Source organism: Haemorhous mexicanus, chromosome 1, assembly GCF_027477595.1.
Source record: "Haemorhous mexicanus isolate bHaeMex1 chromosome 1, bHaeMex1.pri, whole genome shotgun sequence".
NCBI classification, from domain to species: domain Eukaryota; kingdom Metazoa; phylum Chordata; class Aves; order Passeriformes; family Fringillidae; genus Haemorhous; species Haemorhous mexicanus.
The window spans coordinates 38,882,746-38,905,450 of NC_082341.1; the positions used below are offsets into that span (position 1 = coordinate 38,882,746).

Sequence of the window (22,705 nt, forward strand, 5' to 3'; positions counted from 1 at the left end):
GTAAAATCCCTTCTACATTTTACAGTAGCTTGGAAATGGAAAGATCTCTTCACTCTGCTTTATTTACATTGCTATTAAGGAATAGCATGCTGTAAAACTACAAAAAAACTACTGGTCTGTCCTTGAAAGCAAGACCTCAAGGCTCTGTCCTCCTGAAGGACTTGGAGGGAATCATCTAACTAATCAGCTATTGACTGAATAGCAGGTGGAGATTACTTAGTTTATTGATAAATCATCAAACAAGTTGATGGAAAAAAATGCTAGTGACTAATCTTTGTGTCTCTGTCTACTTAAAACCTTGAATTGTCTTCTACCCTTGTGGTTTTGTGTGCTCTCTTAAGTTGGCAAGATTTTCGTGGCAATAAACATATTTTTAGAGCCAAGCCATTTCAGGATGTGACCATCTTTGAATAATTTGCATTGCTGTTGCAGGAAAAAATAATACCACGTTATCATCAGTGAATAAATCTGTCCTGTTCCATTGCTCCTCACCAGGAGTGTGCATCCATCGGTTTCTGTGCTCTCTCCCCTGTAGGTTGCTTGTGTCCTCCTCTGTGGCTCGAGGAGGCAAGAGATGTGTATCAATTTGCATGATAGTTCAGCCTTGTAACCTGGAGTGCAGTGGCTGCTAATGTGTTTTTTGGGTAGGTTTTTCTGCTTGTACAGATTAATGACCCGATTCGGAAGCCATTCTACATGCTGGACTCCTGCTGATTTCTGTTTGTGCAGAACTGCAAGGGAAGCTAACTCTGAGCATATATCCTGGCATAATTTATTTAGGGTCTAGTCCTGGTGCCCAGCCAAAGTTGAAATAATAATAAACTGGCCTTCACACTTCCATCTTTCTTTCTCTCAGCTTGAGGCAGAGATTTTTCCTATCTGCTGAAGGAGGTGCACTCTTAGTACTGTGGGCATGATTAGAAGTTTCTGTGGACCTCTGGAACAACTCCAGGCACATCTTCAAGCTGCCACAGAGCACACAGCTTGGGGACAAGAAGTGAGTATTTGCTTCTCCCTAAGGTGCCATGCCATTAGAGTGGCTGCAGTATTTTGGGGAAAAGTTAAGTGTTTCCCCAATGGTTTTATTGCACCTTTAATTCGCACCTTCAAAACACTGTAGATTTTCTTGAAGCTCAACAATGGAAGAGTCTGTTTCCCTTGTCAAGGCCTCCGTTTGGTGTTGTATGGACTCAGCTCTCAGGGGAGCAGGCATGTGATGGGTTTGTCTGGCTTAAAGAATGATGGTTTTGCTGTAGGTGATCCAAGAGTACCTGTGCATGTTACCACTCTGTCAGTATCTGGAGGGCTTCAGCACTTGACCCCATCTTCAGCTGTGGATATGCATCTCCAAGCTGCTTACTGCTTAGTGACTGAACTATGAGTTTTCCTTTTAGAAATCCTGTATTTCTGACTCCTAGAAATAGTAATGGTCATGAAAACCCATAGAAACCTCGTTTTCTAAGAATTTGAAGATCCTATTTCTATCCACGTTGAAGAGCAGTATATTTGTACCTAAATCTTTCCTGGCTTCTTGACAATACACTTTTGAGGAGCAATTCTTTGTTGCAGAAGTCAGTTGTTCAAAGTACCTTGGAGATTTGTAATGCTAGAAGTAGCCAAGGTGAGGATGGATTACTGGGTAGAGTGCAGGTGCATGTTAAATGCAATTTGTCACATGGATGCCACCCTCAGGTATGTGGGTGAATGGGTTGAGAGATGCCTACCTAAAGCTTTAACTTGCTCAGTGAGCACTTAATTCAGAGGATTTTCAGTTTTCACTGCTTCTAACAGCATTCTGCAGTCGTAGTTTCACAAGATTAGCTATTCTTGAATAGGTTTTCCATTGTATTAGGTGTAGGCACATTGCTCTGCAGAATCACTCAAGCATGGATGCCTTTTTTTTTTTCCATCCAGTTGTTTCAACAACATGCCTGCTGTGACCACTGAGAGATTATCACTGCTTGGTAGATAGTATTGTGTCTTCTTGTGGGGGATTTCATCTCTAGGTTTCCTGCACACATTTATGGGGAAGAATTCTGTTGTGAAAATCTTTGTGTGTCTCCACCATCTCTTTTTTCATCAGCACCGAACACTTAGATTCTGATTTTACATGTGCAGTGGTGTGACATTGTTGAGGTATCAGTGGATTTATGTGATGAAATCCTTAAGACCGAGTTATCTGATTTTGTAACTTGCATTTGGCTTGTACTGTCTCCCAAGAATATCCATTTGCGTTTTCGTCAGAGACTTCAGAGGCAGTATCTTTTCAGATATGAAAAGTAACAGCAATAAACGACATTAGCAAATCCTCCTACAAGCTACTTCTGTTTCCTCAAACTTCATGCTTAATAGTTGCTGGTAAATATTCTCTCTTTCCATCAAAGTAGCTTGTAAAGATCAGTGATTTTCAAGAATTCATGCTAAAACTGCACAGATCTGCTTAGTTATAGCTGCTAATTGACTGCAATATGAGAATAAAAAGAGGATGTATAAATCTGAAAATGCTGCAAAAAGTTGATAGGAGAGTGACTGTGATTTTGAAATGACGCTGTATCTTTTTTGGTCATGGGTGGGAGAGACCGGATTCATTTAATGCCAATAGCAAAGCGTCATTGTCTTCAACTGGTCTGAGATTTTGCTGTAATGGGTGTGGTGAGAGACATTTGACATTTTCACTTTGATACCTGAAACCACCAAAAAAAAAAAAAAAAAAAAAAAAAAAGTAAAATACTGTGGTTTCTTTTTCTGTTACCATGTAGAAAAAGTTCAGCTCGTCCCTCACAGCTGAGCTGAAAAATCAAATACCAAATCTGATATGCTTGCATTCCATGTGGAAAAGAAAGCCTGGATTTGGAGTCAGTCCTGCCTCTGAATGAATAGACTCTGCTTTTTCAAACAAATCTATGCTGATTAATAATGCACTCCTGTACTGTGCCAAAGTAAATTTTGCACAAGGGTAGTGAAAAAATACATGAAACTTGATAATCCGCAGTGAGTTTTAATTTTGCTTGATGTGAACTTGAAATTTAGGGGCTCAGAACTATACTAAAACAGTAAAGCTTGATCTGCTGCTATCTCTAGGAACTGCTGCATTTTGCACGCTTCTTCTGCAGGTTTGTGGGGGTTTTGGTTCTTTCAAGGAAAAAAACAAGTCCAAAGCTTTGATTCCTCTTTTTCTTTTCTCCCTGAGCAAAATCCCTTTAGTACTAAAAGGAAGAAGCAAAGAAGTGTGACAGACATGCCATTAATGCATGTTGCCTATAACATGTTGTTAAAGTGTGTTTCTCCTGGTACTGGCTCTTCTGAAGCCAGACGCAAAGCCTGAGCAAGCAAGGGGATGCAAGTCTGGGCTTGAGCATCGTGAGGAGACTAACTGGTGGTGGTCCCTGTTGAGAATTTATGCTTCTACTGAATTCCTGAGCTTTGAGCATGGCATTATCATTGGCTTTGTGCAGCCTGGATCTTGTTTCTTTGTGCGGTGTGTATCCACAGTGAGACTGCAGTGGAAAGAGCTGTGAGTTCAGAAGAGTAAGGTAATGCAGTGAGAGCATGGTGGTAGTAGTAAGAAAAATGTGTACTTTGAAGTGGATGTAAACATTTAAAAAGGAATACGTTTGCAGTTCGTGATTTTTCATGGTTGGCCCGAATACAAGAACACTAATGCGTTGTAAAAAGATAATTTCTCTAAATACTGACAGCACCATCTTTGGTGGAGGTGAGGAATCATTTTGCAGCTCTTCATATTTCAGTATGTCGAGGCTGACCATGTTTTGTATTTATTCAGGAATTATTGCAGTGTAGCAAAAGGTGAAATTTTTGCAACAGTGTGTAATCAGTTCATCTGTTGGCTGGTGGATCAAGCTATGCAGAGAAGCAGTTAAGACATCACTCTCCTCTTAGCTGTTTGCATTAGTTTTGCATCCAGCTGCTTTGCCTCAGCTAGTGCCCAGTCCTGTTGTGCTCGACTCAGTAAATCAGGGCTAATAAACAGCAATTTGTTAATGCAGTGACGTACAGAAATATGGCAGTATATATGGGGCTATGGCTTTTACATGCTAATGAGCTCTCTGTTCCTTATTGTATAATTCTTCCCCATTGCCTTCCTGTGATGGAAGTGCTCTGTTCACAGCTTCTGCCATGTGCAATGTCCCCATGGAGACCGTGTGCGGCGTACACCTCCCTTTTTTTATCTAATAAGTTCCTAGATGCTTATAGAAGCTTCTCTGAAATATACTGTGAAACATACTACTGAAATTAATATTTTGAAAGATTACTTATTGCAAAGAAAATGGTGATGGATGATATCAACTTTGTGGGAGCTAGGGGGAGGTGAGGGGCTAATTTATGATATTGTGAGCTTTAAAAGAATATATTCAAAGAAAATTTTTTTTTTGGCCTGGTGAGGATGCTGCCTGTCCTATTTACATTCCTTTTCCTCCTGCCTAGAATTGCTTTCTTTTGTTATAGGAAGCTGCTGTACCTACGTTATTGACTGGTGGGGTATCCAAGTGCTAAGTTAGCAGTTTTTCTGAAAGCTGTTTGGTTCTGATTATATCCAGTTCAATCTGTTCTGTAACTTCGTCTCCTTTCCTATTTACTGTTGTATGCCTTTATTTATAAATATCTTTTTTGTCCTTTTTTTTTTGTATGCCTGGCTCATAAAATCACAGCCAGAAGTACAAGCTTTATGACTATAAAACAAGTCATGCCTACCTTGTAGACTGTGTCATCTGCTGTGATGTTGTATTCTATGTATTATCAATTTTACTGTAAGAGGAAAATTAGAGCATGCATTTTCCACATGAAGAAATCAAATGTAATCTAAATGCAAACCACAGGTTTTATTGCACAGTAATATTTGATAGCACTGCTATTACTAATCCCAGCATGACAAGAAACACAGCATAGTTATGAAGTTTGCAGCACTCGTTTTTTAATGGTCTTTTTTTGGTTAGGAAAGCCACAAAGCCAGGGCAGATTGTTTGCCAGTTATAGTCTCAGACTTTCAGAAATGTTAGTGGAATATTGTACATTCTTACAAATCATTTCAGGTCTGACAAGAATCAGTATCCTTTCTAATTTCCATGAAAACATTATTGAGTAGTAAGAATAAAATGAGATAATTAACCATATCCAATAAATACCTTATCATCAGTGCTTTTGCTTCTGTAGGGTACTTTATGGGGAGTTCTATTTTTTTATTTTAAATTTAGGGTGTTAGGATCTATAATCATAGGAATAAAAGACAAATTATTGTATTACAGTAGAGTGCATCCACCTCCCAGTTGGGGAACACACTGCCAATGGTCTTGTAGGTTATGCAGAACTATTAAGATGACAGTGAATGAGCTTCTTTCAGTCAGTTTTGGTCAGCTTTGGTAAAAGTGTTGTAACTGACTTGATAATACAGTGGTGACCCAAGAGTATTATGCAAGTGTGCACTTTGGGAGTGTTGGATATGATAACCCATTTGCAGATGATAAATAGTATTGAGTAAAAATCCTCAAAAGCTGTTGGGAACTCATCCTGAAATCAGAACCATGGTACTCACTAATAGGTGTCTGGATTGATATTTACTTAAAGTGAAAAATGCTACCTACCACATTGTTGTTTCCATTAGATAAAAATTTTCACACAGACCTCTCTTATTGAAGCAGGGATTTAAACCATGTGTTGGACACATCAAACCAGGAGAAAGTCAGTGCTGCTACACAGGCAGCACTTCCTGGGGGCTGATCCCTGCTCCATGGCATCAGTTCTGCAGCTGTTCCTTCAGTATGCATGCTGTAACCATAAATGGGAGTGGACAAGGGAAGAGAGTTTAATGGGAAAGGGAAGAGCATGCCACCATTTGAAGTCTTTTCTTTTATATAAGTGGGGAATGATGCTAATCCATGTTCTGGGGGGGGTAAATACATGCCCTGTGTTTGTGATTGGCCAGACTATATGATGATAGTGCTTCTTCCTTTTCTGTTTATAGGAGGTTTGTTAGCTGCACTGAGTTAATAATGCCTTTCTATCTAGTTAGGGGTTTTTCTTTTCATTTAATCTGTTACTGTCTGGGCATCCAGTCTTGTTTCTGTTAAGGGATATTAGCAAGATACCTGGAAGGAACTGGCTTGCTTAAGTGATATACACTGTGACTTAAGATAAAATAAATCAAATTCAGAAGTAATATCACCAGTACTTATGAACATGCTTCTTTGATCATATCTGGTTGATTCAATGTTATTTACTTTTGGTGATAATGGTTTGTCTGCCTTATCTCCTCTGCTCTGTCAGTAGCTTTGACTCTGCCCATATTCACTTGTCTCAATTAATAATGCTTTTAGCTCATTGATTTTATTTTCCAGCTGGCTGGATTTATCTGTCCAACTTTGCATTTATACAGTTTTCCCAAATCTTCCTTGCAAGCACTCATCCCTTTCTTCTTCTGAAGGAAGCTAAGAAATGTTAGTTATTTCTGATGAGAGTGTCCAGTTAAAGGAAAGAGATGTTTTTGAGAGAGTGAAGTTCTGTTTGTTCCACTAAAACTCTTTCCTCAGGAGATAATTACTTTCAAGAAGGCCCTGGCTGTGTTTTGCTCTTCTGGATGCAGTTACAGCCAGCCTTTAGGTAGTACTGATCAAGATGAAGCAATGGACCACACTGGAGTCTCTTTTGTTAGTTTGCAGCATTAGCTGTGTGTGTCAGGGCGCAGAAAACTCAAACACTCTGGGTGTGGGTGTGCATGCATGCATCCTTTGTGCTGGGTGTAAATTAAACCAAGGATTTTAGATCTTCCCAGCCCAGCATTGTTTTGGTGCTCGAAACCTGTAAATCTCTGAAAATGTCACTGTGGCTGTTACCAGGTAGTATCCAGTGACCCTTTCAGTCATCTTTCTGAACTTATCAGTTCCCCTAAATGTGGATTCATTTTGGAAAATCCAGCTGACTTTACAGCTTGATCTACACACTTACATGCTTGTTTTTGCTGACACCTTCTAAAATGCATTCTCTCTCTCATAGTCTTGCTGGTAGATGGTTGTGGGACAGAGTCACTAGTTCCCAAAAAGTTGTGTACCATGTATAGATGTGCTATTTTTAAATATACTTTAAAATGAGCTTTAATGTATTTTATCCCAAGTTATAGAGGATGTTGTGCAAGTACCTCACAACATACTTTCAGAGACTATACCTCTTTTACAGACAGCAGGTTCAACAGCATGGCTTTGATTTTTTTTAATGATCTTCTCTGTTTCTCATCTTCTGTAAAGCCAGCTTTTGGAGTTGGTTTTTTTTTCTTTTCCCCCCCCTCCCTGTATTTTCCATACTTTTTTTTTTGTTTTGGGTTGTTTGTTTTTTTTTTTTTTTAACTTTTCTGGGTTTTTTCCCTTTCCTTTTTTATACTTCTTTGTACTCTGAGTCTCCCATGTAAAGAAGAGTGAATAAACGGGGCAGTACATAATGTAATAATATCAATTTTTATTTCAATTTCTGATTTACATTTTGAAGGTAAGTTCAGCAGGCAGTGATTATAATCAACTGAGGATGTCCAGAACACAAGAGAAAGCAGTACTTGATTACAGCAGTTTACAGTTTTACAGTTAAAAGATATGAAAAAACACAAATAGTCCCTTTGGGAAATGAAATATAATGGAAGTGTGGTTATTAAAAACTGGATATAATGTACACTAGTTATTACCTATTACGGTAAATCACCACAAGATGCAGGAAGCACATCAGATAGATAAAACAGCCGTCTTGGAATATGTTGTCTTATTTTCCAGCGGATACTTTTTTTCTTCTTAGGCACTGAATTGATTTGGGGTGTGGAATTCATTTAGGAGCATGCACATTGCCCTTTTCAGGAGGGCTATTGAAATGAAGTTGTTATCTGTGCTGAGCTGTAAGTCATGTTCCCCTGTACCCCCAGGAAAGCTGCTTCGGGGGGCAATCCTGTACTCCAGGTACTAATAGCTATTAGTTACTTAGAGCTAATGATGTTGCCAGCCTTGAGTATTCCACTTATCTTAAAATGGAAGTGCATGTTGATTTCTATTTCACAAATGGAAAAATTGAGTCAGATGGAGTTCAAATGACTTTCCTGAAGTCACTAGCAAATCACTGTCAGATCTGAAGATGCAATCCAGCCGCCCTCTCCCCTGTGCCCTATGTGGTTATGTGCAACTCTGAAGTGCCTGAGTGAGTAATTTTGGTTCATTAATGCCTTTATGCTCATTTGACAAAGATATGAGCAACTTTACAGCTTTTCAAGGGTCTTTCATCCGGCTGGTGTCTGCCAGTGCCCTCCCTGTACATCACACATATCCAAAACAACTTGATTGAGTTACTACCACCTGGATCAATTGGGATCTTGCACTTCTGATATCTTTCTGTTGTCATGTCCTAAGGATTGCCTGAAATAATTCTTAGAAATGAAAACATTACTTTTATTTTGTGGATTAGAGAGAGTGGGGTTGGCCTAAAGAGGACATCCGACTTCAGCCAGTGACTTTGTGTAAATCTGTTGTGATTCCAAGCATGCAGTGATGCTAACTGAGTCAGCTGTTATGTCAAGAATTTCTTTGATCTGCTAAATTAATATGGTTTAATTAGATTAATTAAACAGAAGATAACTAGAGATGAAGAAGGAGGTCAAGAAGAAAATTACTGGCAGTTGTAGCCTTGTGCTGGGTTAGCCTTGGCTAACAGCCAGTTACCCACATGGCTGCTCACTCCTGCATTCTCTCATGAGATGGAGAGGAAATAGAAGGAAGGTGAGAAGATTTGTGGCTCAAGATAATGGCATTTTAATCATGACAGCAAGAGCTGTACACGGAAGCAAAGCAAAAAGAGTAATTCATTCACTACTTCAAATCAGCAGGCAGACATCCAGCTGCTTCCTGGGAAGCATGGCCTCAGCACACATGGCAGTTGCTTGGGAAGACAAACACCACGACCATGAACATTCCTCTTTCCCCTCTGCTCCTTGAACATCCACCGCTGAGCACAAGGTGATGTGGTCTGTAGTATCCCTTTGGTCAGTGCAGGTTGGCTGTCCCAGCTGTGTCCCCTCCCAGTCCCATGCCCTCTTCCAGCCTATATACTGGAGTGGGATGGTGCAGGGCAGAGTGGGCACAAGAGGAGGTCTTGCTGCTGTGCAAACCCTGCTCAGCAATAACAAAAACATCAGTGGGTTATCAACTCAATTCCAGCCAAAGATTCAAAGTATGGCACTGTAAGGACTGCTATAACAGCAAGACCAATACAGCACTAAACATGGTTTTTCCAACACTGAAGGGTTGAAAAAGTATTTTACTTTGGCAGACTATGGAAAAAAAAAAAGCCACACAAACCAAATAATGAAAAAACCAAACCTCCCAAACCCCCTTTTCTAAAGAGTGAACAGCAGCAGGCTAACAATAGCCATTCATAACACAAAATTGTTGCAGAGAGCATTGGGTAAATTGGACATGAACAAATTTCGCACAATGAATGGAACTCAGTCTGTTCATCTTTGGGAGTGGGGTAAGGAAATGGCACTGTCAAAGCCTCTCTGAAACACCATATGCTGTAACAGCAAAATAACCATGGATAGCTGGAGAGACATTGGGATTACAGAATACTGGGGGTTGTGTCAAAGGAGGATGTATTCATTTCTGAGAAGAGAAGCAAAGGTGAAATTGCTAGAGACATTTTAATTAGCTTATGTGCCAGTACGGTTTTTGTTTGTATTTTATTAATAACTTGATCCATGACAAGGTTATGGAAAAGCCTGTGTTTGGGCAGCTAGCAAGAGAAAGCAGTGGAAAAAACCTATAACTTATTTCCAGGCACTTACTTAATTAAAATACAAAACAGGCAGTATGGTCTCTGGATTTATTTTTCCCATGAAGACTAGAAGCAATAAGCTGAGATTGCACAGCAAAAAAAGGTACACTTGCACCTTTTTATTTGGACCTTTGAGCTGCTTCTTCTCTGAGCCTGATGTAATCCAGTCCCAGCTTTAAGATATTGAGAGGCATATGTTTGCCTAACATTAGGTGGGGATTCCTCCCTCAGGAAGCCCTCACTATTCCTATGGGAATAGTGAGCCTTGAAGTCTATTGATTTACCAGCATTTCTTTTCAAGTCTCGTTGAGGTGAGATGCAGCCATGGGGACCCCTTATTTTGTATACTCCTCTCCTTCCTCACTAACACCTGAAATTAAAAACCAGCCTAGAGCTGTTTTCTGGTGTTTCTGAAATGTCCCTTTCTCAAGGAGTTATGGTTTGTGACCCTCCCATTTCTGGCTCTGTGAGTTTCCATCTGACTGACCCCATGAGCTGTGGTGGTCTCATTGCACCCAGGTCTGTAGGTTTCACTCTGGATGGTGCCTCAGTGCCTAGGGGGGCTTGCTTCCAGCCCCCCTAGGTGTGAACCTCTCTTAGTTGGCATTTTCTGGCTACAAGGGTAAGCATAGAGCTGCATGAAGAATTACATGGTCTTTGCAGCTGGGATTTCTGTCCCTTGAATCTTGGATGCTGATAGATGCAAGTGGAATACAGGTAGCCCTCTGATGAGAACTGGTCTGGAGGTGTGGAAAGCTTAAGGTTGGGAAGTGTATATATAATTTTTGAATTTCAGTTTTTCTTGGGATTCCTTTCTCGAGCTTTTAGAAGCTGCCATTGCAGGGATTACTTCACTTGATGTTTACAACCTTGGCTGATACCAGCTGCTTGGGACCAGAATGGGTTGGCAGCAGCAGGAATGTATGCTCACCCCAGTGACCATCCCCTCCTGTCTGAGACTCCAGACCCTGGCAGTCCCAATGTATTCATGTTTTAGAAGTAGTAAAGCTAGTGGTAGATGACATATGATGGTTTCAAAGGGTAATTTTGTAATTAATGAAGTCAAATAAAGTTGGTTTTTCTGGATTTTTCACTAGCAGGTTTAAAATAAAGCTTAAATCAACAAATTAAAAAATAAATACTGTTTCCTTGCCCATATTAATCTCTATCATAATGAAATGTAAAAAAGATTTCCATCCTGCAAACAAAGCAGAAAACACTTTGGCTTTCCTCAATTTATTGTGACCTGTATTTACAATAGAAGAGATCTGAACTTCTTCTAGAGTCTGACTAAAGGCTGTTCTGAGCTGGAAACTGCAAAAATGAACATGTATACAGTTCTGATGCATACAATTAATTAAAGGATATTACAACTCCAAACAGCCTACACAGAAACACATAGGACACTTGTGAGGGAATAGCTATGGTTTGTATGGTTTAGCTGAGGCTAAAGTGAGGAATTCTTTGTGTCTGAGGAGATAAACCCTCTCCCAAAACAGCATGGCAGTGTATCTATGTGCATTCAGGGATAATTTGGAAGCCTGGGTGCTGTATCCTGGCCGTAGTTAGTGTGGCCAGTCGGAATGGGTTCGCAGGGCTGCTCACACAGGAGGTGGCCACGAGAGATCTGCTTCTCAGCAGAGCTCCTCTGGGTGGGTGCTTTAAGGGAGGGAGGCTCCAGTGTATCCCAGGGATCCTGCTGCTTGAGGGCTGCAGCTGGACCAGGACACAATTGCCATTGTTCCCAGGAGCAGCCCCGGTGGGTGTGAGCCCTCATCACCCTGTGGCTGCTCTGGTTTGGGCAGATGTGGAAGTGTGTGCTCTGCACTGACACCTCTGCTGCTTTAAGTAGGGATCACACTGTGGCTTACAGCCCTGGGTCAGCCACAGCCCACGCTTCCACCATGGCTCCTGGGAAGCCACGGCCTGACCTGCACAGAGGATGGTGCCAACAAAAATCTCAAAGCTGCCCAAGTTGCGAGCAAAAGGGTGTGCTGAAGTTGTGTCTTTCATTCAGTCGCTGGCGTTGGTTGCTGCGGTGTTTCTGTGACTCTGCCTGTTCATTTTAATAACCACGCGATAACAGTTGCAAAAAATGTCGCTATAAATAGAGGAGATCATGTTGAGCAGTCACAGAAGGGTGAATATCCTGAAAAGCTGAGAGCTGGAAGTCAGTACGCTGCTTTCAGAAGTTCCTCCTCCTGAACTGTTGCCATGCACAGAGGAACACGCACCAGTGTCTGTCTGTAACATTTGTAGTGTATTTTTGTTTCCAGAATGCGTTTTGTTTTCCATTAATGGGCTTTTGTAGTCTCCCTGCTAATTAAATGTATGTACTTCGCTATGCTTTTGATCCTAAGATGAAGCTTGTAGTGGGGAATATGCTGCTTTTACTGTTCCTTTTTGGAAAGATCAAAATATTGTTCAGAAAACCTGCCGAGTTTATGAGTTGAGTTTTTCTGGGTTGGGTTTTTTTTGGCATTGTGCTGTATTATGCTTCTTTATTCGGAAATTTATGGGGAAAATACTTTTATTGTTCATTAGAAGTTTAAAGACCTTATATATGTGCATTTGGTAACCTTTGATTTTTGGCAGTCACTGGAAGGATGAGGTGTTTACATGTTCAGTGAAGAGGCCCTTTATTCAAAATGCTAATTAGCCTTTGAAACCAAATAGGCGTAAAATCTTGCTAAATGTTTCAGATGAACTTACCACTCCCCCAAACTCTCTCCTTCCTCCTGCTGGGTTTTCCCTGTTGTCTTTCAGCATCTCCTCCTGCTCTGGTGCTTGGAAACCTCCAGCATGTGCAGCGCCTGGGTGCTCAGCAGAAGCCATGGATAACCCCCCCATCCCCTTTCTTTCCCAGATAAACAGAGAGCCTGAGGTGTGCACTGAAGTGGAGGCACACTTTGCCACACAGTGGTGTGCTTTTTTTTTAACTCTCCTGCTTTTTTTTTTTTTTTGCATAAAGAAAGGAGGTCTATAAGAAGACCTAACAATGCCCTTACTGTTCTGTCAGAAACTGCCTGGCTACATCTTGTTTTATTTGGCCCTGGCTGAATGGCAGTTTCATTTATGTTTTGGGTGTTTGGCAGATATTTCATCTTTGTCAAACTTCACTTTTAACATTTGTTTAGATTACTTGTCACAACACTTTCTTTTTTTTTTTTCCAAACTCTTAAGATTTCAGTCAGCTTGACAGTGCTCAGAAGTGGTTTCTAATATTTTTGAACTCACTTCTTACGTGTTGTCCCTCTTAGAGACATACCAGTTAAGCTGGTTGATATATAGTTTCTTTTTTGTACTTTGATGATAGTGCAAGACTTTATTTTGAGCCCCTGGCTCTCCTTGATGGTGGGGTAAGCATCTCCTAAGCCCTGTGAATAATAAACAAAAACATTACAGTGACAGTCGTAAAATCCTGAATGCATCCATTTTATTCCATGTTGCTTTGTATTTAAGACACTTGGAGCAGCTGTGCTGAGATCAGGAGCGTTTTCCCCCCTGTTCTGCCTGCTGGGTGATGTTATTTGCTTTTTATACCCGTGAGGAGTTGTGAGGGACAGGTGACACGAGAGTATGAGCTAGTCCATGGATGCAAACCGGGTTCTGTTTTTTATCTGCCCATGCGATGGCTTCATTTCAATGAATTTGTTTGGAAGTCCTGCAGTAAGAGATGAGGGGGATACCAGTGAGAGACTTCCCAGCTCTCCATCAGTGGCTGTTTCTGTGCATTCAATTCCTTTTTCAGCCCAAACCTCAAGCAGTGACCAGACTCTTAGTGTGTCTGCTGTGTCCTTTCACTAGAGATAGGTGGAACTGAATGGGAGAATGTAATTCTGGATGAGGCTGAGCAGCCTTGACGTATACTCACACTGTGTGTGAATTTTTTGCTGATGAATGTTTGTTTATTTTCATTTCTATTGAAATGAATGCTTAAAAACTTGTTCGAAAATGGAAATTAAGAAAAATAACCCCATGTAGCCTTTCCTTGTTCAGGTATTCTGTCAGAACTGATTCCATAGGGCTGATTTGCTTATGCTAGTGTTATTCACAGCAATAACTTTTGGAGGATTATCACCGTCCAGATCTGTGTGAACCGATGCATTTCTTTGCAAAGTTTTTTAATATAGAAGTTACATTTCTGAGCTGCAGATGCTTTGGTTTGGCAAAAGGCAGCCTACCAAAAGTAATGTGATTGCTGAAATAATTTAGTCTAATACTTGCTCATGCTCTAGTCGTTTCCATGCTTGAGCTCACTTGCAGATGAAGACATATGGACATGGACAATGTGAATATATTAGGAAAAATTGCAAATGTTCAACCTTCTCTAGAAATCCTGGAGACAGCCGGCAGACTTCAGCCGGCGTGGATGAATCCCAGGTGACCCTAAAGCCAAGCAGAGGTCGATGGAGGGGGCAGGCTGCCAGAGAGCCAGAGTGTCCCTGCTCATCTGGAGCTTCCCCATTAGCTGTTTGCTGGGGCCCAGTTGAGAGCATGGCAAGCAGACTGGTAATGGCCTGGTGTGTTTACAGAGTTTAAGTGTTTACTTGCAGATGCAAATACAGGTTTTGGACAGCTTGGGTCCATATTATTCCCCTTCTGCTTTCCTTTGGAATCTGGCATTGTGTTTGCCTCAGGAGAGAATGGAGTCCTCTTGGTAGTGTTTATCTGTCAGCTGCTATTATTAATTGATGTAATTGTATCTTTACTAATATTTACCTAGGGTTTTAACATGGAAGTGACTATACAGATAATTCTAGTGCAATCTTAGTAGAAAGTCAATGCCTTAATTAGAAAAACGACTTGCTATTCTTGACTTATTCAAGAATTGATTTTTTTTTCCTGCCCTGAAAAGTGTTTGCCCTGAAATCTAAGGAAGTTGTTAACTAGGAAGGGTGATGTTTGAAGAAGTGTATACTAGCAATTAAGAAGAACAAGTACATTTGACAAAGGAGCTAATATTTGTCCTGAAGGAAACCTGAACATTTGATGTGGGGGAAAAGGAATTTTGGAGGCATTTCTGCCATTTCCAGGCTGCTTTCTTAAGAGTCACTGCAGTAAAATGCGTTGAGGATAGCAGACCAGAAAGGTCTCTTGAGGAAGGTGAGTTAGATCCATTTAACTTTTCTTTTACTGTGGTGTACTAGGTACTATAACTACACAGGATCATCCAGGGAAGACGTGAGAGTTATTTAAAAGCAGAGCAGAATATTATTTTAAACAGCAAGCTGGCAATGTTGAAACTCTGTGACTCTCAATTCTGCTAGGGCCAACAATTTTGAGGATTAAAAACATATGGGCCATAGATAGAGAAGATATCCACAGTGCTTGGGGTATTATTTAGTGCTATTTGTATTATTCAGGCTAGCAAAAACAAACAAAAAGACAAGAAGAAAATCTCCTATTACAGGGCATAAGCCATCCAGTAGATGATGTGAGTTGGAAAGAAATTTTATGGGAAAGTTTTTTTCTGTAATTGCTCTCCTAGAGATTTCTTCATCCCTTCCCTAAAGCATCTGATTCTGGCTGCTGTCAAATAAGAGGTTACTGAACTAAATGTACTATTAATCTGACCTAGTATAAGAATTCCTGTGTTTCTGTTTAAAAGCAGGCTTTGTCTGCTGAGGGTTGTCTCTCTGGAATAAACCCTCCATTGGAGGCAAGGGAAAGGAAATGGTTCAGAAGCTTTTACACTGTTGCTATGTAATTTTGTAGTTGTTTTGAAAAACTGTGTCTTTTTTTTTTTCTCCCTCTCCTCTTTTATGTGTATGAATGTTTTAAATTATAAAATTTAGCTTCCCATTTGATGCATTTTCTGTTCCGTAGTACTCAGGACCATTCAGCAACATAATTATTTAGAATTATGTGCTTTTAAAAATTGAGGGACAAAGTCTTGGTTGGTTGGTACATGGCTAAATGATGGGTTCTATTCAGAAGACTATGATCTGGGTGCATTCACTGCCACTGACCACACCTATAAATGTTTCTGTTTCTTCTTTAAAAGTGGAGAATTTCTTAAAGGAGTGTCTATTATTATTATGGTTGTTATTAATCAGAGTTGGTGACATTCTAGTGACTCAAACTTTCTACTTTCACTCATTTTTGTTAAAGGTCTTTTTATTTTGCTTGAGCTGAAGAGGTTCAGGGAGCAACCAACCTGCCTCTGCAGTGAGGTATGTGAAGCAGAGCTGTAATGCCAAGGAACCGTGTGCCTTGGGTTTGTTGCGTAAATCTTAAATTGGATTTCCTTATTTTTCAAAGGCTTAACAGTGGATGTGACAGTCAGGGTATTTAACTTGGATCCTTTTAGCACGTCAGATAAAACTGCTTCATGTAGATGCCTTCCAGTTCTCCTTATTGCTTTAAAAGGTGCCTTAGAGACATGAGGTACAACTGCGCTTTGTTTCACCCAAAAAAATGTGAACTTCATATAGGGAGAATGTGTTTCATTTCCTTACCATGTGTCAACAACTGAGTCTTAAACCTGTATTTATCAGATGCAGAACTAGTTTTGGAGGATTATCACTAAATCAAATGCTAGGGTGGAATTTATGTTCTCCCTACAGCATTTCTCAAATGTTCATATTATTCTACTTTTAAGCATTTAGTCTTTGATGCTTAGATCTGACATGCAGAGGCTACATTTTTACATTCCTCTTTGTACAAGAGAATAGACATTTCTTTCTGTTTCAAACCCCTTATACTCTCGCAATAAAAACAATACACCTGATTCTTTTTTTGTTATTATTAGGGCCCATCATTACTGTTCAAACACATGCAGGAAAAAGTTGTCATTGCTCACACATGGTAAAACTCTAGTGTAGGTGTATTACTGTGATTACAAAGTGTGTTAGAAGGGAGGAGATCTTATGGTTTTCTTTAACACCTGGACTGCCATTATTACTGTGGAGAATATCTCCTGATTTCTAATGTATATTATTAAAATAATCCCCACATGTTTTTGTCTGGCAAAAACAGGGGCAGAATGGTTGTATGAATATGGTCCATGTTGTACATGCAGCTGTTTATACAAAATTGTGTTCCACAGGGTGCTTTTTCTTGATGATCTCTTCCTATCTCTTGCTATATTAGAACTACATTATTTTTCTTGGAGTATTCTTTCATGTGATGTTCAGTCAGGTATGTTGATTGTAGTATGTCCTCGAATATCTAAGTGTTCCACACAATTTAGTCACTTTTCACTTTTTTATTTATGTAGGCTGATGGGTTCTTTTCATTCTGTTGTCACTGTGGAACTCTGACAGTGCACACAGGCTTGCATTCTTGAAAGGGAGATCTTCACATCTGGGACCATACCCAACATGGTAATTTTTCTTCTCACCTCTGGCTCCTTCCCCTCTCCTTCATAAACTTGGATATGCAGTGTGGAGCAACACCATTCTCTCCATCTCACAGTGATGCACTCCACATTGGGAATTGGAGAGATGTATGGGTGGAATATCTTCAAGAACTGTGGCTTACGTAAAGGAAGTGACAGCCTTTAGAGATGTCACTTATTTTGAGAGGTTATTTCCATTAGCTGACATCTTTATTGTATTCTCTTGCTTATGCATCATTTTGAGGAAACAAATTGGGTTTTTTTTGCTTACTTTGGATTTGCTTTAGCATATGGCGCTCTGTGAGAGCCCATATAATGGACAAGTGTTTGACCCTCGGTTGGTATAGACACCATTAGCTGGAAAGAGGATGCAGTTGGGATAATACTGAGGGATACTGTGCTTGAGTCAACATGTATCTTTCAGCCATCTCTGAGCGGACTACTCCACTCAGAGATTTTTTTTTTGGTCTGATTATAATCACAAAAGACAGGAGTGGATTTTGAATGGCTTTATCTCTGTAACTGAGACCATTGTTTTGTCTTGGGATTTTTTTTCTTGGTTCTTTTTTTTCCTTTTTTTTTTTTTTTTTTACTTGGAGATTAATTCATTTGCTCACCTAATGTGCATCTGTTGAAGGACCTTCAGGTGCTGTTAGAAAAGCTCTCTCTGTTGTGACATGTCTGGCTCGATGTTCCCAGTTCCAAGATACGCTCTACTTGGTCGCTGGTATTTGCATGGTTAAATCAGATTGTCTTATCAGCCTTGGGCACCCAGCTGGGCTTTCAGGCTTCTCACTCCTCTGTGCTCTTTGTAATGCATTGGTCTGCTGGATCCTGACTTGTCAAGTGCTGCTGTCCTGAAAATCATGCAGGGAGAGCCTTGGTAGGATCATTCTGCTGCAGTGGGGAAGGGTATTTACCAGACACATAACAAGTGGTATGGAATGCACACCTGCCCACCTGTCTGGCTCTGGGTATTTTTTTTTTTAAGCCAATAAATGCAGAGTACCTGGCAAAGTGACTCAGACAGCATAGCCTGGTAAGCACAGATGAAGGATGCAGCAGAGATGGTGCTGTTGGTACCAGATGGGTCTGTGCTGGCTTATACTCAGCAGCACACAGGGCTTGGCTGCTGTCTTGGGGTAAAGGTGCTGCTGGAGCTTTGAGAGCATTGCTTCTCATACTGGCTTACATTTATTGATGTCTGTGGGTTGGAGGTTGCAGAGAGGAGCATCTTGTTGCCAAGGCTGATTATCCTTGCTGTTGTTCTTCTTGTGGTGGTTCAGAATTGGTTGGAGGCTTGTTGGAAGAAGCTCTGCCTGATCCACGCTGTCTTTCCACAAGAGAAGTCATCTTTGGCACTGTTAGACAAGTTTACCATCTCCTGGGGGATTCCAAAAGTTTTTGAGAGCTTTGCTCTTGACCCATGTCTCATGACCTAATTATGAAAATGCTCACTGTTACTTTTTAAAATGTTTTCAAAATTCATTATTTTAATACATTACTTTGTTAATTAAGCTGAAAGATTAGTGATCCCAATGGATTCAGGAGCTAAATGCTGCTCTGATAAGAGTTTGATCCAGCTTATGGTTGAAATGTTTAAATGTGATGGCAGGTTTGGGCAGGTCTAAGTGCTGCGTAGTGGTGTATGACCTGTCTCCATCCCTAAGAGTCTGCATGCAACTTCTGTCTGCACCATGAGCATGAGCTAATTCAGGCTGGTGTCTCTGCCCACATAAGTGGGAAAGTTGTCTTACGTTTACCAGTGGAAAGGCCCTTTCAGGAAAGGGTTTGTTGGGAATGATTGCTGTGCAGTTAACTCACACACTTGCTTACTCTGCAAGAATACCTTTGTGCTGTATCAGAAGTCCTGCCTTGCAGACTGGCGGGCATGACACAAGTCTCCTTGAATTTTGTCAGTGTTTAGGTTCCTCTTAGATGCTTTTGCATGTGAAATGTAAGGTCATAGTTCATGTTGGTCTTTCTGACAATGTAATCCATCTGTCCAGTGCCTCTAGCAGACAATTCTGGGATATAGATCTTCTGAATGCTAGAATGTGGAAAAGATGTGCTGGTTTTGTGGCTACTGTGATTGATTATTGCACCTCTGTCCTTATGACCTGACTGATAAGGTTTTTGCAACATTTTCAGATGATTCAGAGGATGGCTCTGAGGGTGCTTACATGTGCAGTGTTATCTCAGCGTATTATTAGCATTTTACAATTGCTTTATTGGCTCCCTGTTAAGCAAAATATTGACAATAAAAATGCTATTTTTGTTCTGTGATCCATGCTATGGCTTTGTCCCCTCCTAGTTAATGGCTGTGCTTGTTCCTAATTTTGCTACCCTATTGTTCCTGTGACAGGGAGCTACAGAGAACAGAGGTTTTAAAATAGATGTTCATAATCTCCACCAGCCCTCTGGCATATTCTGCTGACCCTCAGGGAGTCTTACTTGGAATATATTGAAACTTGTGATATCTAATAAGTGAAGGTTCAGGAGCCTGACGTAGACAGCAGAAATGTCGTCTTCTGGGTAAAGTAGGACAGAAGACTCTAATAACTCAGTGGAATTGCAGAACCTTTCAGCAGACACACTACTAGACTTGATGTATATAACAAAAGGTGATAAATTATGTGTGTTAAGTTATTTTGTGTTAGCACAGCGTCCACACCTCCATGATATTAAGATGATAGATGCACCTCTAGTCCAACAGACTGGTCTTCAGAAACAAAGTTCACAACCAGTGCTTGAACCCTCTTTTTCCCCCTGTTCCACTTGGATCAGTGTTCTCACTTGATAAATGGGGGCAGCAGGGATGCAAACTCCTCTAGCTCAGAGGAAGAAGAACTTCCAGCCTCGTAGTGCAAAAAACTGGACTGCCAACAGATTGAACCTACCTCCTGAGCATAGTTGTGCCTCCCAGCTCTTGGGGGATTGGGAAATCTATGTTATTTCACAATTCATGCACAACCTCTACAAAATCCTCATTCTGGTTTCTCAGACAGCCTCCCGAATATACATTATTCATTTTTTGAGTGAATCCACATGCTTATCCTAACAATGAGTTTAGATTACTCCATATAGCAGAATTTTTCTTTGCAGCTAAGTGGATTCTTGCAGGATCCTTCTTTGTGTGGCTTATAAAGTGAAGTGTGCTGAGCTGAGGTGGAACCTTCTGCTGTAGTACATGTTTTCCAAATTAATTATCAAATTTTATTCTCATCTTTTTTTAAATCTCAGTAACTGTTGAATTCTGTTTGTTTCTTTGCACAGTGTGTGAAGATCTCATACTGCACTGACCTGTCAATGCATTTCCAGGCAGCACATTTGTGCCATAGTAGGGCACAAAAGGATCTGTATTTACTGGTTGTCCAGATACTGAACAAAGTAGAAATTAAAGATGTAGAGCATTTTCTACCTGAATTTGGTGGTGAGAGCAAGTCTAATGACAATATTTGCAGTTTTGGCTCGACATCCAGGCTGGATAAATCTGACTACTCAGTTCCATCCTTAATGGCACTATAGATATCCTACCCATGCAGAGGAAGACTACTCAAATAACCTCAGGCAGGGAGAGGATGTGGTGCTTTTTTTTATTGTGGTGGTTCTGCTAGGACAAGGACTTCTCAGGAATATACCTTTAAGGCTGAGCAGAGAGATGAGTTTTGCTTCTGTCCTGGGACAGTCATCTCTAGAAATTAAAAAAACTCACAGCAAAGGCTTCAGGTCTAAATTGCCCTGATCTTTCCTAACATAACCCTGTGGGTAATTAACGTCACCTACGCTGATGTTCAGATAAAGCATAGCCATCAAAACTAATGGTTTCTGTACCCGCCACTCATAAAGCATTTGATGAATAATCTGCTTGACTCCTGGCTTCATTGGTTGGGGTTTTGAGATCAGTACAAGGAAAAGTTGCCTCTGGTGTTGCATGTCTTTGTGCTCTCCTTTAAGGAAGTACCTCTTGTCATCCTTTTTCTGCAGTGCATGTTGTGACTGTAGAGTGTTGGCCTCCCAAATAAATGTACTTTTCTGTCAAGGAACCGCCCTCCAAAGCTGCTTTCCTCTTCAGCTTCTGAGCTGATGAAGTACTCCATTCTTTTAATAACTCCCAGGCCACTGGGATAATTTACTAGGGATCTTCCGTCTGTCACCAAAACAATAACATCACTTGACCCCCTCTTACTGATCTCGGAGGCCTCTTAAAAGTTATAAACAGCCAGTATAAGACCTTTTTAGTAGTTGCAGTGATGGCAAGTGCTGTATTTGCTGTTGGTCACCATGACATGTTTCTCATCAGCTAGAGGGTTAAAGATGAGCATTCTGAAAGCATGCTGGGGAGGCTTCAGATAGATTCCTCACTCCTCCTCGCTGTAACACCACTTGGGAAGTGATTGGCATACTTGTAAATGTCTGCACATCCCATAATATTGGATGACAATACTGAACATAGGCAGCAGGATGTGTATTTTCTTGCTTACTCAGTTTCCCTTCCCTTGGCCTCCCGTCTCTTTCCAAGAGCTCTTCTCACAAAATCTTGCTTTGGCTGGGAATCTGTGTGGTGTTATCTTGTGGTGCCTTGTAGGCAAGGGCAAAAACCAATTAATTGCCAGTTAAGGAGAAGACTTCTGTGGAAGTTTGTTTTTGCTGGACAGGGAGCATATTCCACTCTGAATTTAATCAGAGATGCTACCTTTCCTTCATGGATAAGGATTATGGATAGTTTATTATGCTGCCAGTTTAAGGTACTACCTGTTGGCCTGTGTAAATCTTCCCAAATCCTAGAAGCATGTTGGTGCCGGTTACAGCTTACCTTTGTTACCTGTGATTCTTTTTCCCTTCTTTGACTTGATGAGGGGGGACCCCTAAGGATAGGTTCCTTATTCCTGTCAGTGATCATATCTCATCTTCCTGGTTGCCATCTCACATAGAAGCAGATATGAACAAAACAATCTGATTGGGCACATAGTACAGTAAAGGATAATTTGGATTGCTAAATCAAGCCTTGTTTTTCTGAACTGTAGGGAGAAATTGTTCAGGAGCACAGGACACCTGCTGGAAAAACGTGGCCAGAGAACTAAAGCAATAGGCACAGTACCTTGAGTGGGGAAAGCTTCCTACTGGAGTTTCTGGTTCTGTGTGACTTGAGGAACCAACCTGCTTTTTAAGAGCTAAGTACCCTGTGCTGTTTAAATTGTGGATCAACTGAATTGTGTTTGAGAGAAATGATTTGTTTTTCCTCTTCAGTTTTGTGGATGAGCAGAAACAATGAAACAGGTTCAGTCTGCAGAAAAGCCCTCCAGCTTTGGTCTGCCAAATCTCTGATTTCCTAAACCTCTGTAGCACACGGGATAGTCTCTCATGAAGGATATTCTCAGTATGGAGTTACTGTTTTACATCCTTGGAAATGTTAATAAGGAAATAACAGAGATGACTATGCAAGAACAGAAGTGTTGATTCTGTTGAAAGAGCAATTTTAAGCATTAAGAAATAGCGATTAAATTTGGGGACCAGGATGAGTGTACAAGTTCACTTAAACTCAGGAAG

General features: G+C 40.6%; 1 protein-coding gene across 2 annotated transcripts in view; it reads left to right on the forward strand.

Annotated features, from left to right (window-relative positions):
• The first annotated feature begins 14,770 nt into the window (after positions 1 to 14,770).
• The window catches only part of RARB (retinoic acid receptor beta), a 206,695-nt gene continuing 198,760 nt past the window's right edge, over positions 14,771 to 22,705 (forward strand). Inside the window, exon 1 of one of the 2 annotated variants that reach the window (XM_059846447.1) lies at positions 14,771 to 14,919. The gene's annotated coding sequence lies outside the window, so the exon portion shown is untranslated. The remainder of the gene's footprint in view (positions 14,920 to 22,705) is intronic. The other variant, XM_059846456.1, reaches the window with a different exon arrangement.